Raw genomic sequence first — 22,909 nt, forward strand, 5'->3', positions numbered from 1 at the left:
TTCACTGTTTAGTTATTAAATTTATGAGGTGGTGTACCTCAAGTTTTTTTTTTTTATATAGCAGACCAAGTTTGTAATGTTTTTTCTGCTGCGTTAAGCTTTAGTTTATTCACAAGTAATAGCTGAGAAGCATTATTACCATATTACTTTAAAGGATTTTTTCAAAAATTATACACACTATACGTTGTTACAGGGGTACTTACTAACATTAAATTTATTTCAATGTTTAATATTAACAATAACATTAGCATTAAATTTATTAAAGGTATCTTGTTATACCATGCCTTTTAGGTAGGCAATTTGTTTGCTGACCAGGTATGTTATTTATTTGCAGCTTCTTTTGTGCTGGGAGTTCTTACCGTTTTTTATCAGTTAGGTAATTTGCATTAACACAGGCTTGACTTTTGGATTTAAAGCCATCAGCAGAGCTCAGAGACTCTGTCTTAACACACAGGAATCTGAAAAAGAAAAAACAGCCTATTGCGGCTCTTTTTAGAGCCCTAATAGGATTTTAATTCAGCAGCACATTTCATTTGCATTTTTTTAACCCCTTTCTACAATATACACTACACATGTCCTAGGGAAAATGCACATTTTTTTATACTATAACTTTTTTAAAAACATTAGCCATATTAATTTTTACATAAGGTATAACTGATTTTTTTGTTTTTAAAGGGTTTTTATGTACCCTTATCAAAGTGACAGTCTGATTGATTATACAGAGCTATTTTAAGGCTCAGTGTTTTTAACATTGCTTCTTTTTGATTTGTGCACCTTACCTTTGCTGTTGCTTTAGAGGGTTACCGTTAATTTTTTATTTTTTTATTATAGCTCTTACCTGCTATTGTTACCAAAAAAAACCCCAAACAAACAAAAAGACTTCAGAATCTTTACCTATTTTCCTGATTTTTACTGCCCTACTGCAGCCATGACTTGGTCTTTATTTTAAAACATTTTAATTTTTGTAAAGAATTAAGTTACCCCTTAAAGGTTAAATGCTAAATTCCAAAGCCAAACAGCACTAATTACCTGTGTCTTGCAAAAAGATCTGTCAGTTTTGCAACTCTGAATTAAAGAGTCAAATGAATTTTTAGTGGCATTAAAAACAAAAACAAAAACAATTTATCTCACACCTAGAAAACAGGAGTTTTACAAACCAGATGTGTTGGTTTAGATTTTTAGAACTTTACATATTTTTTACAGACAAACAGATACATACACTTTTTCTTTTTCTTAACATTTCTTTACACTGCTTTGTTTTTACATAGCTGTATATATATTTGGATTATTTACAAGCATTCTTTTGGAAAAGGGCCCATTTTTCCTTCAGAATGGCTGCAAAGAAACCAAGAATTCTGGTTCTTTTTAACATTTTTACAAAGTTTAACTGCTTAATTTTTTTCAGCCTCTGTAGAGTTAACTTTTTACTCTCTTTCCTTAAATCACTTGTTTATGTCCCAAAATGACACCTTTATTACCTCAGATTTTACCATTTTAAGTATTGTTTCAGGGGTTCATGCCTGCACTTACTGCTTTTTTTACTCCTGACACTATTCCCTTAGGGCTTTCAACCCGTTTTTCAGTTTTTTTATCTGTTGCTTGCCTGGGCCCGATCCTGCTTTTTTCAATGTACCATTTGTGAGTGCTATTGTGGTTACTTCACAATTTTGAAAGAAATGTTTAAGGAAAGGGACCAGGAAGGGTGGGGGCTAGTTGAGGAGACTTCTCCCCCCTTGCTGAATTGGTAGTGGAACACTAACGAATTAGTTTCTGAGGTAGGCAACAAAGGGGAACAGAACAAGGGGCTTGTTGTCCTTTTAACAATGAAATGGGAGTATGAAGGGGGTTGGATTGATCCAGGGTTTGGAGAATGGGCTAAAGGGGAGCGCTCGGTCTGGTGATGGGAGAGGAGGCTTTTAATAAAGCTTTTAACTTATTATTTGAATAATTGAGAGAAGTAAGTTTTGATTTTGTTCACCTACGATTTTTCTTTTCCCACCACTGAATGAAACAATTAACCTCTTCTTTAGCCAATTTAGTTTTAGATTGGCTGAGTTTGTCCTTTAAGACGTTCACTTAATCTTTGTTTCAAGATTTTAACAGTGGCCACTGAGTTTTGGGATCCCCGAGTTAGTCTAGACCATTTTCCCAGAAATTTACGGGAGTCTGGACCCTTTTTACAGGAGTCCGGACCCATCCTAAATACATAACATGAGCCGGCGTTCATTTAGGGAACTGTCCCGACTTAGACGTCTGTTTACCAATACAGGAGGACTTCACACACCAATCACACAAGAAGGAAATTTGGATTCGTCAGAGCGATGCCCAGTGCAACACACAAAAGGAGCCCACAGTCTACTGCCTCAATCGCCCTTGCTTTCATACCAGGGGTTTTACCCAAAGTGCGGTGCGGCTGCGATTGGGCAGATTCCACTCACTCAGACCACGGGGACAGGAACCCCTTGGTCGGCCGATCCCCGGACAGAGACGGCACCCAGACTCAAATACTCCACAAGAGGACGGATAGACACAGAGACAGGACAGTCCTCAGTCCAGACAAAACACAGAAATAATTACCTGACCAGATTCCTGATGTCAGATCCTGGGATCCCTACCAGAACAGAGTGGGAACCAACAGGTTCGATGGCGCAGACTTCACTGTGGTTGTGCGCCTTTCCGTTCTAGTGGAGGACCGCTCGGGCCAAATGCCCAGGTGCCGGCTGCCACAGTCATCCTACAAAAACAGTCAGGAATCACACAGACCCAGTGAAGACGGTTGCCATCTCGGTGGAACCTCCAAATTGTCAAAGTTAGACTCAGGACTCACAGTTTGTCAGATCACTCTGTTTTATTAGCGCAGCGCTCCGCCAATAGCATCCAGATAATGTGAGTGGCCATGCAAGACCCAAACAGTCTTATTTATACAAATAAAAGAGCGGGAATTAGACAAAGGGATAAAGAAAGCAAAACTGTAAAATTCACCTGGGGCACAGCAAGCATATCTTACTTCCTTACTCACTTTTATCCATCTAAGGCTAATACTTCACCAATTGCCCTTAAACAGTGCAATTGTTCTATGTTAATGTCTGTATTCCTGACACCTGGATTGCAGCATTCCAACAATTTTGCTTAAAGGTACAGACAGTATTTCTTTAATCCTTTCTATTTTCACAACATAATTCATTCTACTTTCACAGATGTTAGGAATTCTTTCTGTTGGATTTTATCTGTATTTGAACGTGTTTTCCAGCAATTATCTAGCTGGGCCAGCAGTGGTGACAGTTCAATGAATGTGGGTATTCTACAGCGAGGTCTTAAGCTCTTAACAGGCAGACATTAGGTAATTCTAGATTTTTGAAAGTGTCATATCTGCAGAAAACTCCACTAACTTTGCACATGCGAAATGAACACCCAGCAGCAATGAAGTGGAGATGTAATATGCATTATGATTCGGCATAGAAATGTTCAGATGCCGACTTCTTGATAAGACACTCACAGTTTGAGTGAGAGCTAGTTGTTGCACAACAAGAAATATTCAAATATGTCTTAGAATGAAGAATCTCAGCTTTCTTAAAAAAAATGTAGAACAAACCATACCTCCCATTTACCAGTGGCAAAGCTTGACGTTCTTCACTATAGATTGCTACAGGGGAAAATATGTCTGGCTGATGCACATATTAGTGATATACAATGAGGTACGGTACAATGGTATTGTAATGAACTGGCTGGTATGTCATTTAGAGTGAGAACCATTTAACTGTGTGTCAGGAGCTCTACAATGCTAATAGCTAATGAAAATTCTTCTTTAGCTTAAGTAGTAGAGGGCTATGATTTTGGAACAGGAGGCTCTTAGTTGTAGTCTGCTGCTGCTGTGTGGGTCTAAAGGACAACCAGTATAGTGACAACGGAGAGTCCTGGTTGGCTATGGACTTGCTGTAGCATTGCTGAATGGTGTTAAAGTTTATTATCTAGTAGTACAACTTACTTAGCTAATGCAATGGATTAGCATAGGGCACTGTGATGCATCTGCTAATGGTAATGCTTCAGCTGCTCAAGGGGCTGTAGGGCCAGGAAGGGAAGATTCCAGGGCAATTGGGAACAGAAGGTCACAGAAGCAGGATGTCTGGGGTCCTGGGAGGAACAAAGCATTTGAAGGCAATTGGGAAATGGTACTGGAATCAACCAGATGTTACAGGTATTAGCAGCTGAAATGCCTACAGTACTTGTCTCAGCTGTGTTAAAACTAGCACACTAACAAGGGACTGTATCAGGTCAAGGGTTGGAACCACGGCACATTGGAGACCTCACAGAAGAGCTACATGTGTCTCACACATTAAGGTTGATGACTCCACATGCACGTTAATGACTCCGATCTTTACCATGCCATATATGACTGGTGCTGTCAAAGAGAACACCTAGAATTTTTAATGAAGAAGATATTAGCCTCCAAGAGGATAAATCAGACAGTGGGATGGATGTGGAGTTCTGTTTCTGACAATGCATTGCGTTGATGTATATGATCTTGAGAAAACCATCTTTGTCTTAATCCTCCTGCTCCACTTTACAACATTTAGATACTTATTGAACTGCTGACCAGCTTAACTAATTAATGTTGGTAAAGCATTTTGTGTGCTGCTGTCTACATCAACGTATTACTATTACTTTTAAAATCTGAATCAAGAAAGCCTATGAAAAAGCAAACTATGAATGTGGTCTGCTAGGTGGGTCTGAGGGCAAAGGATCTGATTCAAAGCCCACTAAAAAAAAGGAGAAGTCCTTGTGGCACCTTAGAGACTAACAAATTTATTTGGGCATAAGTTTTCGTGGGCTAGAACCCACTTCATCAGATGTATGAAGTAAAAAATACAGGAGTAGGTATAAATACATGAAAAGATGGGGGTTGCTTTACCAAGAGTTAGGTCAGTCTAACGAGATAAATAAATTAACAGCAGGACACTAAGGGAGGAAAAATAACTTTTGAAGTGGTAAGAGAGTGGCCCATTACAGACAGTTGACAAGAAGGTGTGAGTAACAGTAGGGAGAAATTAGTATTGGGTTTTGTAATGACCCAGCCACTCCCAGTCTTTATACAGGCCTATTCTGTTTGTATGTAGTTTGCAAATTAATTCCAGTTCTGCAGCTTCATGTTGGAGTCCGTTTTTGAAGTTTTTTTGTTGAAGAATTGCCACTTTGAGGTCTGTTATTGAGTGACCAGAGAGATCGAAGTGTTCTCCTACTGGTTTTTGAATGTTATGCTTCTTGATGTCAGATTTGTGTCCATTTATTCTTTTGCGTAGAGACTGTTCGGTTTGGCCAATGTACATGGCAGAGGGGCATTGCTGGCATGTGTTAGCATATATATCACATTGGTAGATGTGCAAGTGAACAAGCCCCGGATGGTGTGGCTGATATGGTTAGGTCCTATGATGGTGTCCCTTGAATAGATATGAGGACAGAGTTGGCACCAGGGTTTGGTTCCTGGGTTGGTGTTTTTGGTGTGTAGTTGCTGGTGAGTATTTGCTTCAGGTTGTGGGGCTGTCTGTAAGAGAGGATGGGCCTGTCTCCCAAAGTCTGTGAAGTTGCAGAACTGGAATTAATTTGCAAATGAGATACCATCAGATTAGGCCTGAATAAAGACTGGGAGTGGCTGGGTCACTACAAAATCTAAACTTAATTTCTTCAATACTAATTTCTCCTTACTGTTACTCACACATTCTTGTCAACTGTCTGTAATGGGCCACTCTCTTACACTTCAAAAGTTATTTTTCCTCCCTTGGTATCCTGCTGTTAATTGATTTATCTTGTTAGACTGACCTAACTCTTGGTAGAGCAACCCCCATCCTTTCATGTATTTATACCTGCTCTTGTATTTTTTTACTTCATACATCTGATAAAGTGAGTTCTAGCCCACAAAAGCTTATGCCCAAATAAATTTGTTAGTCTTTAAGGTGCCACAAGGATTCCTCATGTTTTTTTTGCGGATACAGACGAACACAGCTACCACTGAAACCCAAAATCCACTAAGTATTTGTAAGGATTCTCACTGATTTTAGTGGGCTGTGGATCAGGCCCTAAATAGAATATGGGCTACTTTAGCAAATCTCCCCAATTGATTTAAGAGGGAAGTCAAATTGTGTGAGGAAGTTTTCCTTTTGGTCAGTCTCTTCCAAGAAGTCTGGAGATCTTATTCTCACTTGGGGGAAGTTGCTCCTGCTAACTAATTTGGAGAACAGGAAAAAGGAAATTGCACACTAACGGGGTTTACACTAGACAATGGAACAATCTCATTATTGTTTAAACATACAAGCTTCAATTTTTTTACCCTACTTCTCTTTTCATGAGACAAAAAAGGTAAATAAACATGAAAGACATATGGACTTACTACATTTTACACAACAGAGTGCAGCTTTATTGGGCTTTATTACATCTTGAAAAGATTAAGTGCACCTGCCTATGAAGAATCCTCCTCCATCCAGATAAGCAGGCAAAGGCACCTTCTTTATTAGAGCACATTCAAAGGAGACATTTGACTACACTGTTTTATAGCAAGAGTAGTTTAACCAATGACAGAACCTATAACTTGTGAGGTGCAAGACTGCCACCTAGTGGTTAGACTCAAATGTAGAGGGGACACACAACATTTCTTTGGACTCTATGGAAGAGAAAATGTTCAGTAGGAAACTTACATTTCTCTTCATTTTAATTGATGATTCGGGTGGGGAGAGGGTTGGTGCTTTTCTTAACTTTCATATTGTTCTGCACACAAATCTGGGAGAAAAAAAGTCCAGCAAAATGATTAGCATCAGTAATTTTTTACAGTTGTTTTTGTTATTTATAAATTATAGATTATGCTCAGAGAACTATAATGCTGATTCAGGAGGACATGTATCCTAGGAAAACGTAAGCCTGCAGGACTTCAAGGGGAACAGTGAGGTTCGTGGAATATCTGGGTTGGAAGAGACCTCTGAAGGTCATCTAGTCCAACCCCCTGCTCAAAGCAGGACCAATCCCCAGACAGATTTTTGCCCCAGTTCCCTAAATGGACCCCTCGATTGAACTCACAAGCCTGGGTTTAGCAGGCCAACGCTCAAACCACTGAGCTGTAATTTGAGAAAAATGCGTAAAACATAAACTTTGTTCAGTGCTCCAGCTTTTTCATTAACTAATGAAACTGTCCTTCCCTGCTCGCCCACTGGAGCAGCGCAGAGCCCTCCCGGGAGGCGAGGTGGCGAGCGCCCCACTGAAGGAAGCCCTGGCCGCCCCCTTCAATCCCCCCTTGCTTGCCAGGTCACACAGTCCGCTGCCCCGGGGCACATCTGCAGGGCCGAGAGTCCCCCTGCATCTGTGCTCCAGCCGCCCTGCAGTTTGTTTGTTTTTTCTTCTTCGCCGCTGCGGCTGGCCCACAGGTTTTGGGGTTTTTTTCCCCCTTCGCTGCTCCGGCCAGCCCTCAGGTTTTGTATTGTTTTGTTTTGTTTTCCCCTTCGCTGCTCCAGCAGACCCGCAAGTTGTTTTTTTTTCCCCTTCACTGCTCCGGCGGGCCCACAGGTGGGTGTTTTTTTTTTTTGTTTTTTGTTTTTTTTATTTGGGTCGGCAAAAAAGCCAGAGCTGGCCCTGCTCACGTGTTACTCTTTATGGATAAATATCCTGTAAGACTTATGTTTGGCACAGTGAGTTCGTCAGGTCTGAGATGAGAGTTGTTTGCAAAGAACAAGGACCTTTCTTTGTTCCTTTGCTAAGGGGCTTCTGTTTCACAACTACCCAAAGGCGTTATCTCCTGGTTAAGGCATTAGAATGGAAATCTGTTCCTGGGACGAATCATGTAACCTCCCCGTGCCTCCATTTCTCTGTTTAAAACAGGGATAATAATACTTAGCGAGTTTAGAGGCACGTTATGTGACTTCATATGCTATATAGTGCCTTTACAATGCTTTATAAATGACAATGTAAGTCTAATTACTATTAATTTCAAATAGATCCAATGATGGTGCATCAATCTGTTTAGCATAACAAAGAGACATTTAAAGGTTGACTTGATCACAATCTACAAGTACCTAATGAGGAACAGAAATTTTATAAGGGATGGCTCTTCAGGCTAGAAATAAAATGCAGAGTTTTAAGAGTGGTAGAAATGAACTATCGGAGCAGCTTACGAATTGTGGTGGATTCTCAATCACTGGCATTTTTAAATCTAGACTGTATGTTTAATAAAAGACATACTCTCATTTAAACAGGAATTAATTCAGGCAAATCCTTCAGCCTGTGTTAGACAGGAGGTCAGACTAAGTAATGGTCCCTTCTTACCTTATGATCCATGAATCAAAGATTTTCCTAAAACCATTCCATTGTTCCTACTGTTAGAAACATTTTTCTTTCCTTTTCCTTAAGTTTTCCTGGTACAAAAGTTTTCAGCTACTACATTCTATTGCTAGAGGTGAGAGTGGAAATCCAAAAGGTATAACATTCCAATAAACATCTTGACTTTTGAGTTACCTTTATCTGAACTGGTCAAATTATTTGGATTCAAAATAAGGCTGCAAATCTTGTGAGAACAAGTTCTTTTGCAGTGTTTTGGTCCCTCGGTCTCTAGCAAAGGCTAAAACCAGCTAGGACCCACAGAAAAGTGTGATACTGATTTTTCTTACATTTACCCAACCTCAAAAAGATTCAGGTCTATTTTGAATAGATGGGTGCAGCTTCCCAGCTGTTATTCTTTTAGCCAAATCAGTTTTTGCATTCCTAGTTGTTATTCCTTTTTTACTAAACCTCTTAGCAGTTCAGGAAAGAAAAACATTTTGTGAATTTGAGATTTTTTTTTTATTAAATTCAATTGTTTGAGTAAAAGGATCATACCTGGCCCCAAATGAAAAGATCTCTGAAAAGATTTCAAAGGAAATTGTATTCTTTGTATAACTTCTCGAGTGCAGTGTATTAAAGTATCAGAGGGGTAGCCATGTTAGTCTGGATCTGTAAAAGCAGCAAAGTATCCTGTGGCACCTTATAGACTAACAGACGTTTTGGAGCATGAGCTTTCGTGGGTGAATGAATACCCACTTCGTCAGATGTATTAAAGGTTTGTCTGAGCAATGCACCACTAGAAACTCTTGCTCCCAGGCGGCATTACAGACATCGGGTATGTATTTTGGTTGTCCAATAGGAAATAAGTGCTGTTCCACTTGCAGTTCTAGAGCTCAGCAATATTATTATGCAGCTTTTACACTGGTTGTGTTACTTACATATAATTGTGTTTTGAAGGATATAATACCCTAAAATTAGGAAATAAAATTAAATGTATCATTGTTAAAAATATCAGGAAGGCTATACTGGTTTCTCCAAATAACCCCATGCTATATAGAAAAATTAAGCAAAAGAGAAAGAAAAGAAAAACAAGGGGCCAAGATCTTCAGTTGGTGTAAATCAGGGTAGCACCATTGCAATAAATGAAGTTACACTATTAGCCCTAAATGTACACATCTAAATACACAGAGCTATCATCAAATAGCCTCCGGATTAATTGAATGTTCTGTGTTTATTGGCTTCTAGCTATCTCACTTCCAAAAGATTTGCAATCTAGTTGTAGCATGTTTGATCCCAGGACATGAAAGAGACAAGTAGGTGAGATAATATATTTTACTGGACCAAGTTCTGTTGGTAGAATGTGCAAGCTTTTGAGCTACACAGAGCTTTTCTTCTGGTCTGGGGAAGGAAGCTGAGGTTTGTAAATCTGTCCAGTGAGCAGAATAATTGTCAGACATTCTTATGTTCGTAGTAACCTTCTGTACCTGACCTTTGCCTATTGTGCCATAACTTCTATTCTGGAATACAAAGATAGTCTGAAGAAGTTAGTCCTTCCTAGGCTTCCATCAGGTCAATGGGAAGCCTTTAGATAAGACAGATGTGTGTATACTGTTGTCTTGAAATTCTTTTCCTCTTGTATTATCATTTCTTCCTACTGTTAAGATTAAACTACACTCTGAAGATTGTCTGATCACTGTATTCACCACTGTTCACAGACTTGCAAAGGGAAGAACCACAGATGCCAAATCCACTCAAATCTGCTCAGTAAGCACGGTTGATACAGAGGATGCTGTAGCCATGGGCCTAGTCTAAGAGTGGGAGAATTGTGTGATTCCACCTCAGGAGAGTTAATGGCAATGAGGCCTAATGCCTGAGGGGGTGTATTTAGAGGGTATGTCTGCATTGCATCTGGGAGCAAGCTGTCCAGCTTATGAGCTCATGCTAGCATGCTAAAAATAGCTGTGTAGATGTTACTTTGAGGTTGCAACTGTGGGTCTCGCATTTGCCCACCCCCAGGCTTGAGAGCCCAAGCTCCAGCCCAAGCCTCAGGCATAGAGCAACATCTCTGCAGTTATTTTAGCTTGCTCACACAAGCCAGTACACTTGGGTTGGGAGGTTCGCGCCCAGACAGTTAAGTTAGGAAGGGGACAAAGGGCAGCTAGCCCTGTAACCATGCCATCGTGCTTTAGGTGTGGGTGGCTTTTACAAGAGGCAGAATAATGCTGCGCAGATCTGCAATAAAAATCCCTTTACGTGGCTGCCCTTTCTTTGTGAGGTCTAGGGGCTGCTATGGCCCCGGCGGAGAGCAGTGAGGCAATATGGTTCCTGCATGGGCGGTGGATATAATAGGCCAGGGGAGACTAAGACTCCCCTAAACCAAGCCCTGTCCCTGCCCATGCTCTGCCATCTCCCTCAAGCAGGCGGGAGCTCAGCTTTGCCAGAGCTCAGTGCTGAGGGCAGCCCAGTAGTGGTGGCGGCTTGGGGCCCGGGGAGGTTTGGCTGCAGCTTCTCTGGCCACAGGGTGAGAGGGAGCATTCAGGACTCCAGCGAATTGGGGGTAGGGGTGGGGCCTTGGGCAGAAAGGGCGGAGCTGCATGGCTCACATGCCGCCCATGGGTTCCTGTAAGAGACATATCACCTGAGGGACAGGGAGCCAGGGAACCTGTGCAGATGCTCCTTCCCTGTGGGATTTTTGTGGATTTAGGAACTGACTTCCCTGCCATTTCTACAGCAGTTAAACACCACCTCCCTGCCAGTCCAACTGCTACATCTGTCTGGGTTTAGTAATACTCCATTTATCCAATTCTCTATTATCGGGCTCTCTGTGTTAACCGAACAACCAGCGCACATAGGTCCAAAGTAGCCACTAGATGGCGATGTAGCCTCGCACTTTCCACTGTCCGAATTATCCGAATTTTTGATTATCTGAGGCTACGTCTACATTACAGCATAAAATTGAAATTACTAAAACCGGTTTTATAAAACCGATATTATAAAATCGATTTTATGCATCCACACTAGGGCACATTAATTCGGTGGTGTGCGTCCATGGTCCTAGGCTACCATCGATTTCCGGAGCAGTGCACTCTGGGTAGCTACATTAAAGGAATGAGACCAATAACTTTGATTTCTGTCCACACTAACCCTAAATCAATATAGTAATATCGATTTTAGGGTTACTCCTCTCGTTGGGGAGGAGTACAGAAATCGATTTTAAGAGCCCTTAAAATCGATTTAAAGTGCCTTGTAGTGTGGACGGGTACAGAGTTAAATGGATTTAACGCTGTTTAAATCGATTTAACTGTGTAGTGTGGACCAGGCCTGATCTGACCCTAGCCCCAGTTAGATCGGATTAAGGGGTTCTGCTGTACTTATACGGCCCTCGTTAGTGTAGTGTCTGGATTCCACGGCAAACTGGGAAGAAGTTCCATTAAGAACCAGTGCATGGAAAAACCCACTTTGGGGTAGCATATATGAAACAATCCAGATGTGTGTTTGACATGAAAAGCCATTCAAATACACTTACGTGACAATAAAAGAACTATTTATCTCTGGATGAAAAGAACAGCTGTAAAAACACCAACCTTTACCTCATAGGGGCTTCTTACAGGTGAGCTCAAATATCGTCCATCAGCATGTTAGATTTGGTCATTTGTTTTTAGAGATTTGCCCAGCCTATATTTTGCTGTTATGCGTTCCTAAAGTCATTATTTATTATTTCTAGACATGGTTGAAACTTGTATTTAAAACGCCTTCAAAATTACATTTTTTTCCCATTTCAAAGGCACTGAAGAGGATTTTAATATAAATCTATAAAATATTTTTATTGGAAATGTTGTAAAAATGGTTGAACTCTTTCATTCACTGAAAAAAAATCATTTTTGATAAATGAAAAATTTCAGAATCATTTTAGATTCAAAGCAAGTTACAAATACAATAAAAAAAGAAACATTTTGAAAAAGTCATTGTGGGGACAACATTTTTCATTTTTGAATAAAAAGACCCTTTTTTGATGGGAAAAAAATGTGTTTTAAGAATTTGAATGTCCTTAATTATTTCCAGCGGAGTGTCAACTGGTGGCCTTAACTAAGAGCAGGACCCCATTGAGCTATACGTAGTTCAAAGACATAGTAAGTGAATGTACCTGCTTCAAAAAGCTTAGAGTCTAAATTCACAGGACAAAGTGAGGGAAGGAAATAAATATTGCTCCCATTTTACAGGTGGGAAACTGAAGTTCAGAGACAGATGAGGCCTGATTTTTTGGAAGTTTTGAGTACCCACAAATATCAGTGATATCTATTTGAGCAGTGAATGTGCAGCAATCAGATTCTGAGTGACCTGCCCAAGTTCACATAGAAAGTATGTTGCAGGGCTGGAAATCAAAGTCTGATTTTCTGAGTTCCAGTCTGGTACCTTAATGAAAAGGCCATTGTTCCTTTGAAATGATAATGGTTTTTACCCCACTGGTTGGCTTTGTTGTGGACCACCTCTTGATATGGTACATGGTTACTATTTCATTGATTTAGGTATTGGTGTACTAATTTTAATTAGTAATTAAATTTGGTGTATTAATAAATAAAAGTGGTTCCATTACTGATGTCTAATCATAGCCGGTACTTTCAGAAATATCCTTTTGACATTAGATTTTATCTTGAAGTCCATGAGAGTTTTATTTTTGTTTCCGTGCCCTATTCCAGTTTTACATCCATATTGTAAGGTGATGATGGCAAAGCATTGGAATGCCACCTGTCTCTTGAATTTTTCCATAGCTTTTATCTGTTCATCCAGATGGTTTGATTTGCATTGACAATTTTTGTGGCTGCTTCAATTAGCTTATGCTGTTTCATGGTAAATCTAATTATTTTAACTTTCATTAAAAAAACCCACAAACTCAACAGAAGATTTTAAATCAAATGCAGGAAGCAATAAACATTAAAATATGTGATCATAAACTGTAGCCCAGTGGGCTAGTTTATCTCTATTATAAATTCACTGCTTTGTATTGTATTGTGCTTTCTATATTCAGCAGTAATGCAAGGAACCTGCAGGCTTTCTCCTGTAAGACATTGGCTTCAGCAGTTAGCTAAGGTTTGAAGCCTGTGAACTTTGGCATAGATAAACTTAGGTAACTCATACATTTTGAGGAACTGCAAATTAGTGGTGTGTGTGGGGGGAATTTTGTCCATAATGACATCAGCCAACCACAGAATATGAACAGGCACCAGCTTCTGGACAGAACATCCGCCCGCAAGAGTGCCATGGCAACGAATTGATGTATATGGTAATGGGGGTGAAATCATACATACATTAACCTATGGAAGAAGGAGACCTTAACATTGATAAGGGGAAGAAATACAAATAACCCCTTACTGAATATGCATTAGGCATGGTATTGTCAGTGTAATATATTATAAAAGTGGCATCCCAACCGGGGGCAGTAGGAGAGAGAGAGGTGTAGCCTTTGGGAGGGGCCAGAATGATGGACACTGGTGTAGATGAGGAAGGTGATGGTTAAGAAGAAGATAATGGCTAACGTTTCAGGTTGTTCTGCAAGGGATGGTGTGAGTATGGATGTTCAGATGTACTTTCTGTATTATTGCTATCTGCTGAGTTAGAATGTGCAACTTTGCTAAATATATTAATACATTATTTATTTGTAAACATAAAAGAGTTCCTATAGTGTGAGTGTTGCACCTGTGCATATTGGGGTTCACAACTATATAATAATTTCAATAATACTGGGCCTGATCTTGGGACAAGAATCTGTCAACTCTCAAAGTGATAACTGGGAATTTTTATTCATAATCTATAGACCAGGCTACAACACCCAATGCTATAGTCTAACAGAGAATAATATTAGAAGAGTATGTTGGTTAATTTGTATTACATCCACTTTAATTAGACATGTTTTCCTTATTATTGTGCTACAAAAAATTCTAGCAGTAAATTACAACATTTTTGAAAAATTAACAGCATCTGATACGATATCAATATTTAGCTATTATTTATAGATTGTTTTTTCTATTAATATAGACATTTTGGGCCAAATTTTGCTATTGGTACTCTGGTATAAATGAAGGATAATTCCATAGACCAATTTACACCTATGTAAATGACATTAGAATTTGGCCCTAATTATTATTAGAGGTGGTGAATCTCATGTAGTTGGTCAGGAAATTTCCAATAAAATGTTTTTGGACAGAAAACACTGTTTCTGCAAAATAAAAATTTCCCATAGGAAGTATTTGATTCCTGCCCTTTTTCCCACATTTTTTTTTGGGGGGAGAAGGGAGGGGGCAGGAAAACCAAAATAAAGTATTTTGTTTCAGATAGCACTGACCTGAAAGAAAACATTTCAGTACATCAACAAAAATCAAAATATTTAATTTTGGATCAGTTCAAAATTAATCTTCGTTGGTGTGAGCTGTCATTGTGCCTCATGTAAACTGAAGTTCAGACGCTTCATGTGCCAGTCTCCTCCATGAGCCAGTCTCCCTGGTTGGACTACATCTCCCTAAATGCCTGCTCTGAGCTCAGGTGGACTTTAACTAGAAGAGAATGGATGATTTTGGGCCCTAGGCCAAGCATAAGACTTATTTTCTATGCCTGGTCTGTCAGGGACAGTGAGGATGTAGGTATAACAACTAGAAAGAAGAGACATAATGCAGAACATCTCAGGCCTGATGGTTAACTAGACTGGCTACCAGTAGTGGACTGTGATCCAATAACCCCTTAAAGCCAACTGGAAAGAGGGTTACAAGAATATCCTGATTCTGGTATGTTCATTCTGGTTCATCAAAGAATTTCATGAGAGGTCTTAAATGAAAGCCAAGGGTCAAACCAGTCACTGATATCATTGTGAAATGGATGCACAGACACTATGTAAGGAGTTGTACATGTATACTGAAAATATGTTCATAGATTCTATAACACAGCAGAGGGGGAGAAACAGGTTTTCTGTCAGTGAGGAAATGCTTCTTCCCTAGTCTTGTTGACAGAATGTAAATTAAGCATTGTAAGCTAATACAATGGATTTTCAATTACATAGGGAGTTAACAGGGAAATGTGAAATCAACAGGGAAAGAAGCACACAGGAAAATAAGCCAGGTGGTTATCCTGTTCTGAGTATAGGCAATGAACTTTGAGGGTATAAGTAGAAGGCAAAGAAGACACTCCTTTATCCTGCACCTAGGAAATAAATGGGCAGTGTATTTATAGTCATGAAAATGGGATCACAACAAACTTTGGTTGAAATTCTGCAGAGTAATTTGAGGGCAGAGTATATTTCTTTAATCTGTTATGTTTAATCTCTAGAAAACATGTTTTGATTTTTTGTATATGTAACTTTGTGTTTCTATTACCCTTACTCCCTATCTCTTAAATCTTTAGTAACAAACTTATCCTTATTTTTACTATAAATATATCTCAGTATTGTGATATTAAGCAAAGCGCTGATCCTGAGTTGAATCATACAAGCTGGTGTGTGCACTCTTTCCTTGGAGACAGAAAACCTGATATTTCTGGGAGAGTTCAGTGGGTAAGGGGCTGGACATTATAGGGAAGTCTTCAAAGAGGCTGAGGACTTGGGTGCACATGTTGTTGACCTGTAAAGCAAAGTAAGGGCTGATAGAGCATGGGTGGCTAACAAGCTGGTAGTGTCAGGGAGTTGACACTCATTTAAGCACAAGCAAGTCTCCCTCACACTGGAGGGTAATAAGGTGACTCACAGTCCTGAGTGCCCCGAGAACCACCACATGGACACAGTTTTGTTAAATGGTTTAGGGTCTCTGCAGTTGTTATAGTGCCTGTTTTCTATTTCCCTGCAATGAAAGAGGCTGTCACAACAAGCAGTTATTGTAGAAAAGGTACCCAGTACTGAAGAATGAAATTATTGTTTATAAAAGTGAATGATAAATAGCATGGCTGGAGCCAAGCATAGGCCCTGATTCCAAAGCCCATTGAAGTGAATGTAAAGAAGATCCTGCTGAGTTCACTAGGCTTTAGATCAGGTCCATGGAGCAGGCAGGAAGTGATCAAGCTCCCTGGACTGCTATGTTAAGGGTCACTCCTCTGATTTCCCCTTGTCATAAACAGATGGTAAAGGGTTAATGTCTCTTGTACCTGTAAAGGGTTAACAAGCTCAGTAAACCTGGCTGACACCTGACCAAAGAACCAATCGGGAGACAAGATACTTTCAAATCTGGGTGGAGGGAAGTCTTTGTTTTGTGCTGTTTTCTTTGTCCTCTGTTCTCTCTGGGGTCTAAGAAGGACCAGACATGTATACAGACTCTCCAATCTTTCTAAAAAAGTCTCTTCTATTCAATACTGTAAGTACTAGATAGCAGGCGGATTAGGCATTTGTTTGTTTTCTTTATTGCAAATGTGTATTTTGCTGGAAGGATTTTAACTCTGTTTGCTGTAACTTGTATACTTGGGCTGGAAGGGGGAGTCCCTCTGGTCTAGGTGAAGCTGAAAGACCCTGTAACATATTCCATCTTGATTTTACAGAGATAATTTTTATTTTTTTCTTTCTTTAATTAAAAGCTTTTCTTTTACGAACCTGATTAATTTTTTTTTTATTCTTGTGTGAGACCCCAGGGGACGGGATCTGGACTCACCAGGGATTTGTGGGGGGAAAGGAGAGAAGGGGGAGGGAAAGGATAATTTCTCTCTGTGTTAGGATCACTCTCTCTCTCTCAGGGAGAATCTGGGAGGAAGAAAGGAGGGGAGGAATGGTTTATTTCCCTTTGTTTTAAGACCCAGGGGGGTTGGGTCTTGGGTCCCCCAGGGAAGGTTTGGGGGGACAGAGAGTGTACCCAAACACTATATTTTGGGTTGGTGGCAGCGTGATAAGATCTAAGCCAGGAATTACGCTTAGAAGGGAACAGGAAGGTCCCCACTTTCTGGATGCTAAAGTTCAAAGTGGGAAAGAGACCCTGACACCCCTGGAAGTGATTCTCTCATTAAGGATGCGAAATCTGGATTGTGTAGGAGATTATGAGGTTATACTATCTCATATAGTGTTGTTTAGGTATTGCATTGAGTCTATAATCCATTGCTCTGTAACTTCTGTTAAAGAAATCAGGTAAGCACCTGGAGAAAACCGTCCTTGTTCACTTACGACCTAAAGTGACTTCTACTTGGTTACTCAACATGGTTGCATGTAACTTTTAACAGGAATCCTGCCTCCTTTAGTCAACAGAGTTTCTTCTCGTTTAGCTATTAATATATAAAGCCAATGACGTCTTTAACAAAAATCCATCAGAATGCTTTTCTTCCTTCCCCTGTTTACTGAGGCCTGTAGCATAGAGCACACTATGTATCACTAAAGCAGACATGTTTAGGAGTAGCAGAAAAAAGTATATCTGACATAGACAAAAAGGATTGTCTTGTAGTTAAAGCATTGGCGTTGAGACTCAGAAGATCTGGATCAGTTCTCAGCTATAAACAGACTCCCTGTGTGAACTTGGATGGATCACTCGATCTGCTCATGCCTCAGTTTCCCATTTTGTAAAATGGGGACAATATATTTCAACCACCACTTGCTGGTCTTATCTCTTTAAATGATAAGCTCATCAGGACAGGGACTGTCTCTTACTTGATTTGTACAGTGCTTAGCAAAACAAGGACTCAGTCTCACGTGGGACCAGTGGACACTTCTGGAATAATGGGTGAATAAAGGTTAATGTAACATAACTAGCGTCTCAAAAGAAATTAACTAGTGAGTGGGATTATTCTATATCTGCTATTGCTGAACTGTATGATTTTTCTATTCTGGTGATTTGTCTTGTGTCTTTGTAGGCGTTCACTTTGATGTTGTTTTTTCATAATAGATTTCCTATGAGAGCCTGAGATTTCTTTTCTTCATTCACTGGTGCAAACTATACCTTTTCAAATATTGCTCTGGAAAATGTTTCTTAGCTGAGCTTTTAGATTGTGTGTAGGCCATATATTTGAATAAGAAGGGCCATATTACATACAGCTAAGTTTGGAAGAGATCCCAGGGTAAAACAATATTAAATAAAGTGGAATAAAATCAACATGTGGATGTTATCAATGTAGAATGGAAAATAGCCAACTGGAGTGGGGAAATTCCCACTCAGAGGGAAACAAATAACCAGTATTTAACATTGCTGCCAACACAAAGGGCTAGCACAGCTCGTAAAGTAAACTCAGGTGGTGTGGGGATTGGATTGTAAAGGGAAACACGAGTACATCCTTTTTTACTTGCAACCAAATATGTAACGCTTCTGTTGAAAAAAACAAAGGATCCCAGCAACACTGTTAGATAGGGAGATTATAGAGACTTCACATAGACGCAGCCACTATCCAAAGATGTGCATAATCACTGGCAACAGAGAGCCGACTATATTACAATATGAGAAGCAGAGTGAACTAATGGACTGAGCACATGGGTGAAACCCAGGAGCTGTTAAGTTCTCACCTTTGATCTATCATTCACTGGCTATATGGCTTTGGGCAAGCCACTTAGGTCCAGATCCTCAAAGGTATTTAGGTGCCTAAACTCCCATCAATTTCAAGACACGGAAAGCTACATCTGAGAATCTGGGCCAGGGGCCTCGGCTACACTGAAGAGTTGCAGTGCTGGTAGTGGCTTTACAGCGCTGCAACTCACTCACTGTCCACACTTGCAAGGCACATACAGCGCTGTATCTCCCTGGCTACAGCGTTGGCTGTACTCCACCTCGGCCTGGGGAATAACGACTATAGCGCTGGTGATGCAGCGCTGCTCTGCCAGTGTGGCCACCAAAAGCACTGTTATTGACCTCTAGAGGTATTCGGAGGTATCCCAGAATGCCTGTTCAGCCACTCTGCTCACCAGTTTGAACTCTACTGCCCTGGCCTCAGGTGACCCGTCCTTTAAATGCCCCGGGAATTATAAAAATCCCCTTCCTGTTTGCTCAGCCAGGTGTGGAGTGCAATCAGTGAATCTTTGCAGATGACCATGCCTCCACGCGCCAAACGAGCCCCAGCATGGAGCAATGGCGAGTTGCTGGACCTCATCAGTGTTTGAGGGGAGGAAGCTGTGCAGTCCCAGCTGCCCTCCAGCCGTAGGAATTACGATACCTATGGGCAGATATCAAGGACCATGCTGGAAAGGGGCCATGACCGGGATGCCCTGCAGTGCAGGGTTAAAGTGAAGGACCTGCGGAGGGCCTATTGCAAAGTCCACGAGGGAAACCGCTGCTCTAGCGCTGCCCCCACGACCTGCCGTTTTTACAAAAAGCTGGACGCGATACTTGGGTGTGACCCCACCACCAATCCGAGGACCACGATGGACACTTCAGAGCGGGGCAGGGAGGGGGAGGAGGAAACCGAGAGTAGGGGTACTGGAGTGAGGGGAGACACCCCGGAGTCCCTGGAGGCATGCTGCCAGGAGCTCTTCTCAAGCCAGGAGGAAGGTAGCCAGTTGCAGCAGCCAGTACTTGGTGGAGGACAAATAGAGGAGCGGGTTCCTGGTAAGCGGCTTTTATTTTCAGGATGGAAATTTTTTGGGAGAGGAGGGAGGGTTAGGGCTGCATGCATGCATGCATGCCTAGATGTGGAATAGCGCATTGATGTGGTCTATCACGTCGTGGTAATCGGCCTCGGTAATCTCTTCAAAAGTTTCAGCCAGAGCGTGGGCAATGCGCTTGCGCAAGTTTATTGGGAGTGCCCCTGTGGTCCTTGTCCCAGTCAGGCTAACGCGTCCGTGCCACTGTGCCACGAGGGGTGGGAGGACCATTGCTGCACACAGGCAAGCTGCATAGGGGCCAGGGTGGAATCCGCATTGCTGCAGAAGACCCTCCCACGCTTCCCAGGTGACCCGCAGCAGTGAGATATCTTCCAGGATCAACTCCTGTGGAAAATGTTGGGAGAGTGTTCAGTGTAGGTGCCCCCTGCAGCTGTTTGCTTTCCCCAATGCACAGAAACCCTGAGGAGAGTAGAGCCCTGAAGCAATCAGTCCCCCTTACTCATCACTTCGGGGCTCCCGTGGCTTACGTGAGCTCTCTTTGGGATGGGAAAATTATGCTATTGTGAAGAATGTTACTTACTCCTTAACTGTGTGGGAATAACTGTCTGGTATAAACAATGCTGCCTCTGTTAAGTGTTGCATTTTTTGCGTTTCCGGAAGTGTTGCATTTTTGTTGCACAGTGTTGCATGTTAAGTGTTGCATTTTTTGCCTTTCTTGAGATCTCGGCTGCCCGTGTTATCAACAGCTCAAAGACTACAAAACCTCCGGAAGAAGCCGCGAAAAAGCAAAGAAGACCTGCTGCAAGCAGTTATGGAGCACTCTGTCACAGAGAATCAAAAAGTGCAGGACTGGAAGGAAAGGGAAAGCAGGATCTGCCAGAAAAACGCAGCGGACAGGAAGAAAAGCACAAAGCAGCTGATAAGCATCCTGGCGCACCAAGTGGACTCTATCCAGGTGCTCGTAGCCATGCAGGCAGACCACTACCACACCCGCCCCCACCTCCGTCCCAAAGCTCTTTCCCTTGTGCCCCAATGTCAGCTCAAAACCCCCTTCCCCAACATCCAGGTTCTTACCTCCACCAGCTGCCTCCAACACCTGTATGTTCACCAACCAGCCCTGAGAACTACAACCCATACCCTCTGCACTCAACCCCCATCACCATGCAGTATAGCCATCCTGAAGTGCAGCAGTCATTGCACAGCACTCCAGACAGGACATATTCAAACCTGTGACTGTACAGTTCCCCACCCCACCCCCCTGCCCTTTTAGGTTCCCAAAAAGGTGTGTATCTGTCAATAAGGTAATTTTCTTTTCAGTGAATGAATTCTTGGCTTTGAAAACAGTCTTTATTATTGCAGAAAGTCAAAGATACCTTAGCCCAGGAAAGAAACAAGCACTGCAAATCAGCTTAGGAAACACAGATTCCTACTAACATTGTAACCACTGCACTTCACTCCCGCAAGGCACCAAACATTACTGTTGGTTTTCAACCTCAAATTCCTCCTTCAAGGCATCCCTAATCCTTGCAGCCCTGTGCTGGGCCTCTCTAGTAGCCCTGCTCTCTGGCTGTGCAAATTCAGCCTCAAGGCGTTGAACCTCGGAGGTCCATGCCTGACTGACTCTTTCACCCTTCCCTTCACAAATATTATGGAGGGTACAGCATGCAGATATAACCGCGGGGATGCTGCTTTCCCCCAAGTCTAGCTTCCCATACAGAGATTGCCAGCGCCCCTTTAAACAGCTGAAAGCACACTCCACAGTCATTCGGCACCGGCTCAGCCTGTAGTTGAACCGGTCCTTGCTCCTGTCAAGGTTCCCTGTGTACGGTTTCATGAGCCACGGCATTAACGAGTAAGCGGGATCTCCAAGGATCACAATGGGCATTTTGATGTCCTCTACTGTGATCTTCCGGTCTGGGAAAAAAGTCCCGGCCTGCAGCTTCCTGAAGAGGCCAGTGTTCCAAAAGATGCTTGCATCATGCACGTTTCCGAGCCAGCCGGTGTTAATATCAGTGAAACACCCACAGTGATCCACAAGCACCTGGAGAACCATGAAGAAATACCCCTTTCGATTAACGTACTCAGATGCTAGGTGGGGTGGTGCCAGAATAGGAATATGCGTCCCATCTATCACCCCTCCACAGTTAGGGAAACCCATTTGTGCAAAGCCATCCACAATGTCCTGCACATTCCCCAGAGTCATGGTTCTTCTTAGCAGGATGCAATTAATGGCCCTGCAAACTTGCATCAATACGATTCCAGTGGTTGACTTTCCCACTCCAAACTGGTTCGCTACCGATCGGTAGCTGTCTGGAGTTGCCAGCTTCCAGATTGCAATAGCCACCCACTTCTCCACCAGCAGGGCAGCTCTCAATCTCGTGTCCTTGCGCTGCAGGGTGGGGGCAAGCTCAGCACACAGTCCCATGAAAATGGCTTTTCTCATCCGAAAGTTCTGCAGCCACTGCTCATCATCCCAGACTTCCATGATGATGTGATCCCACCACTCAGTGCTTGTTTCCCGAGCCCAAAAGCAGCGTTCCACGGTGCTGAGCATTTCCGTGAATGCCACAAGCAAGTTTGTGTCGTATGTGTCACGCGACTTGCTATCATCATCGGACTCCTCATCACTTTGGATCCTAAGTAATAGCTCAACTGCCAAACGTGATGTGCTGGCGAGACTCATCAGCATATTCCTCAGCAGTTCAAGCTCTATTTCCCACAGAAATTGCACTGCACAGAAACCGTTGAAAGAGTCAAGATGGCGCCAAACGTGGACAGAAATACAAGGATTGCTGGGATGTGAAGTGATGCATCACAGGGTGATGGGACAGGAAGCAGAATGACCCACCCCCTCCGCCCCCTTCCCACAACCCATCATGCCAGAATGGGAAGAGGTGCTCTGTGGGATAGCTGCCCATAATGCACCACTCCCAACACCTCTGCAAATGCTGCAAATGTGGCCACACTGCAGCGCTGGTAGCTGTCAGTGTGGCAACACTGCAGCGCTTTCCCTACGCAGCCGTATGAAGACAGCTGTAACTCCCAGCACTGCACACCTGCAAATGTAGCCAAACCCTTAGGCTCCTTCTGTAAAAACTCCCTGTAAAATAGGGATAATCATAATATGACACAGAGAAG

This window comes from Gopherus flavomarginatus, chromosome 1 (assembly GCF_025201925.1).
Source record: "Gopherus flavomarginatus isolate rGopFla2 chromosome 1, rGopFla2.mat.asm, whole genome shotgun sequence".
Lineage (NCBI taxonomy): Eukaryota > Metazoa > Chordata > Testudines > Testudinidae > Gopherus > Gopherus flavomarginatus.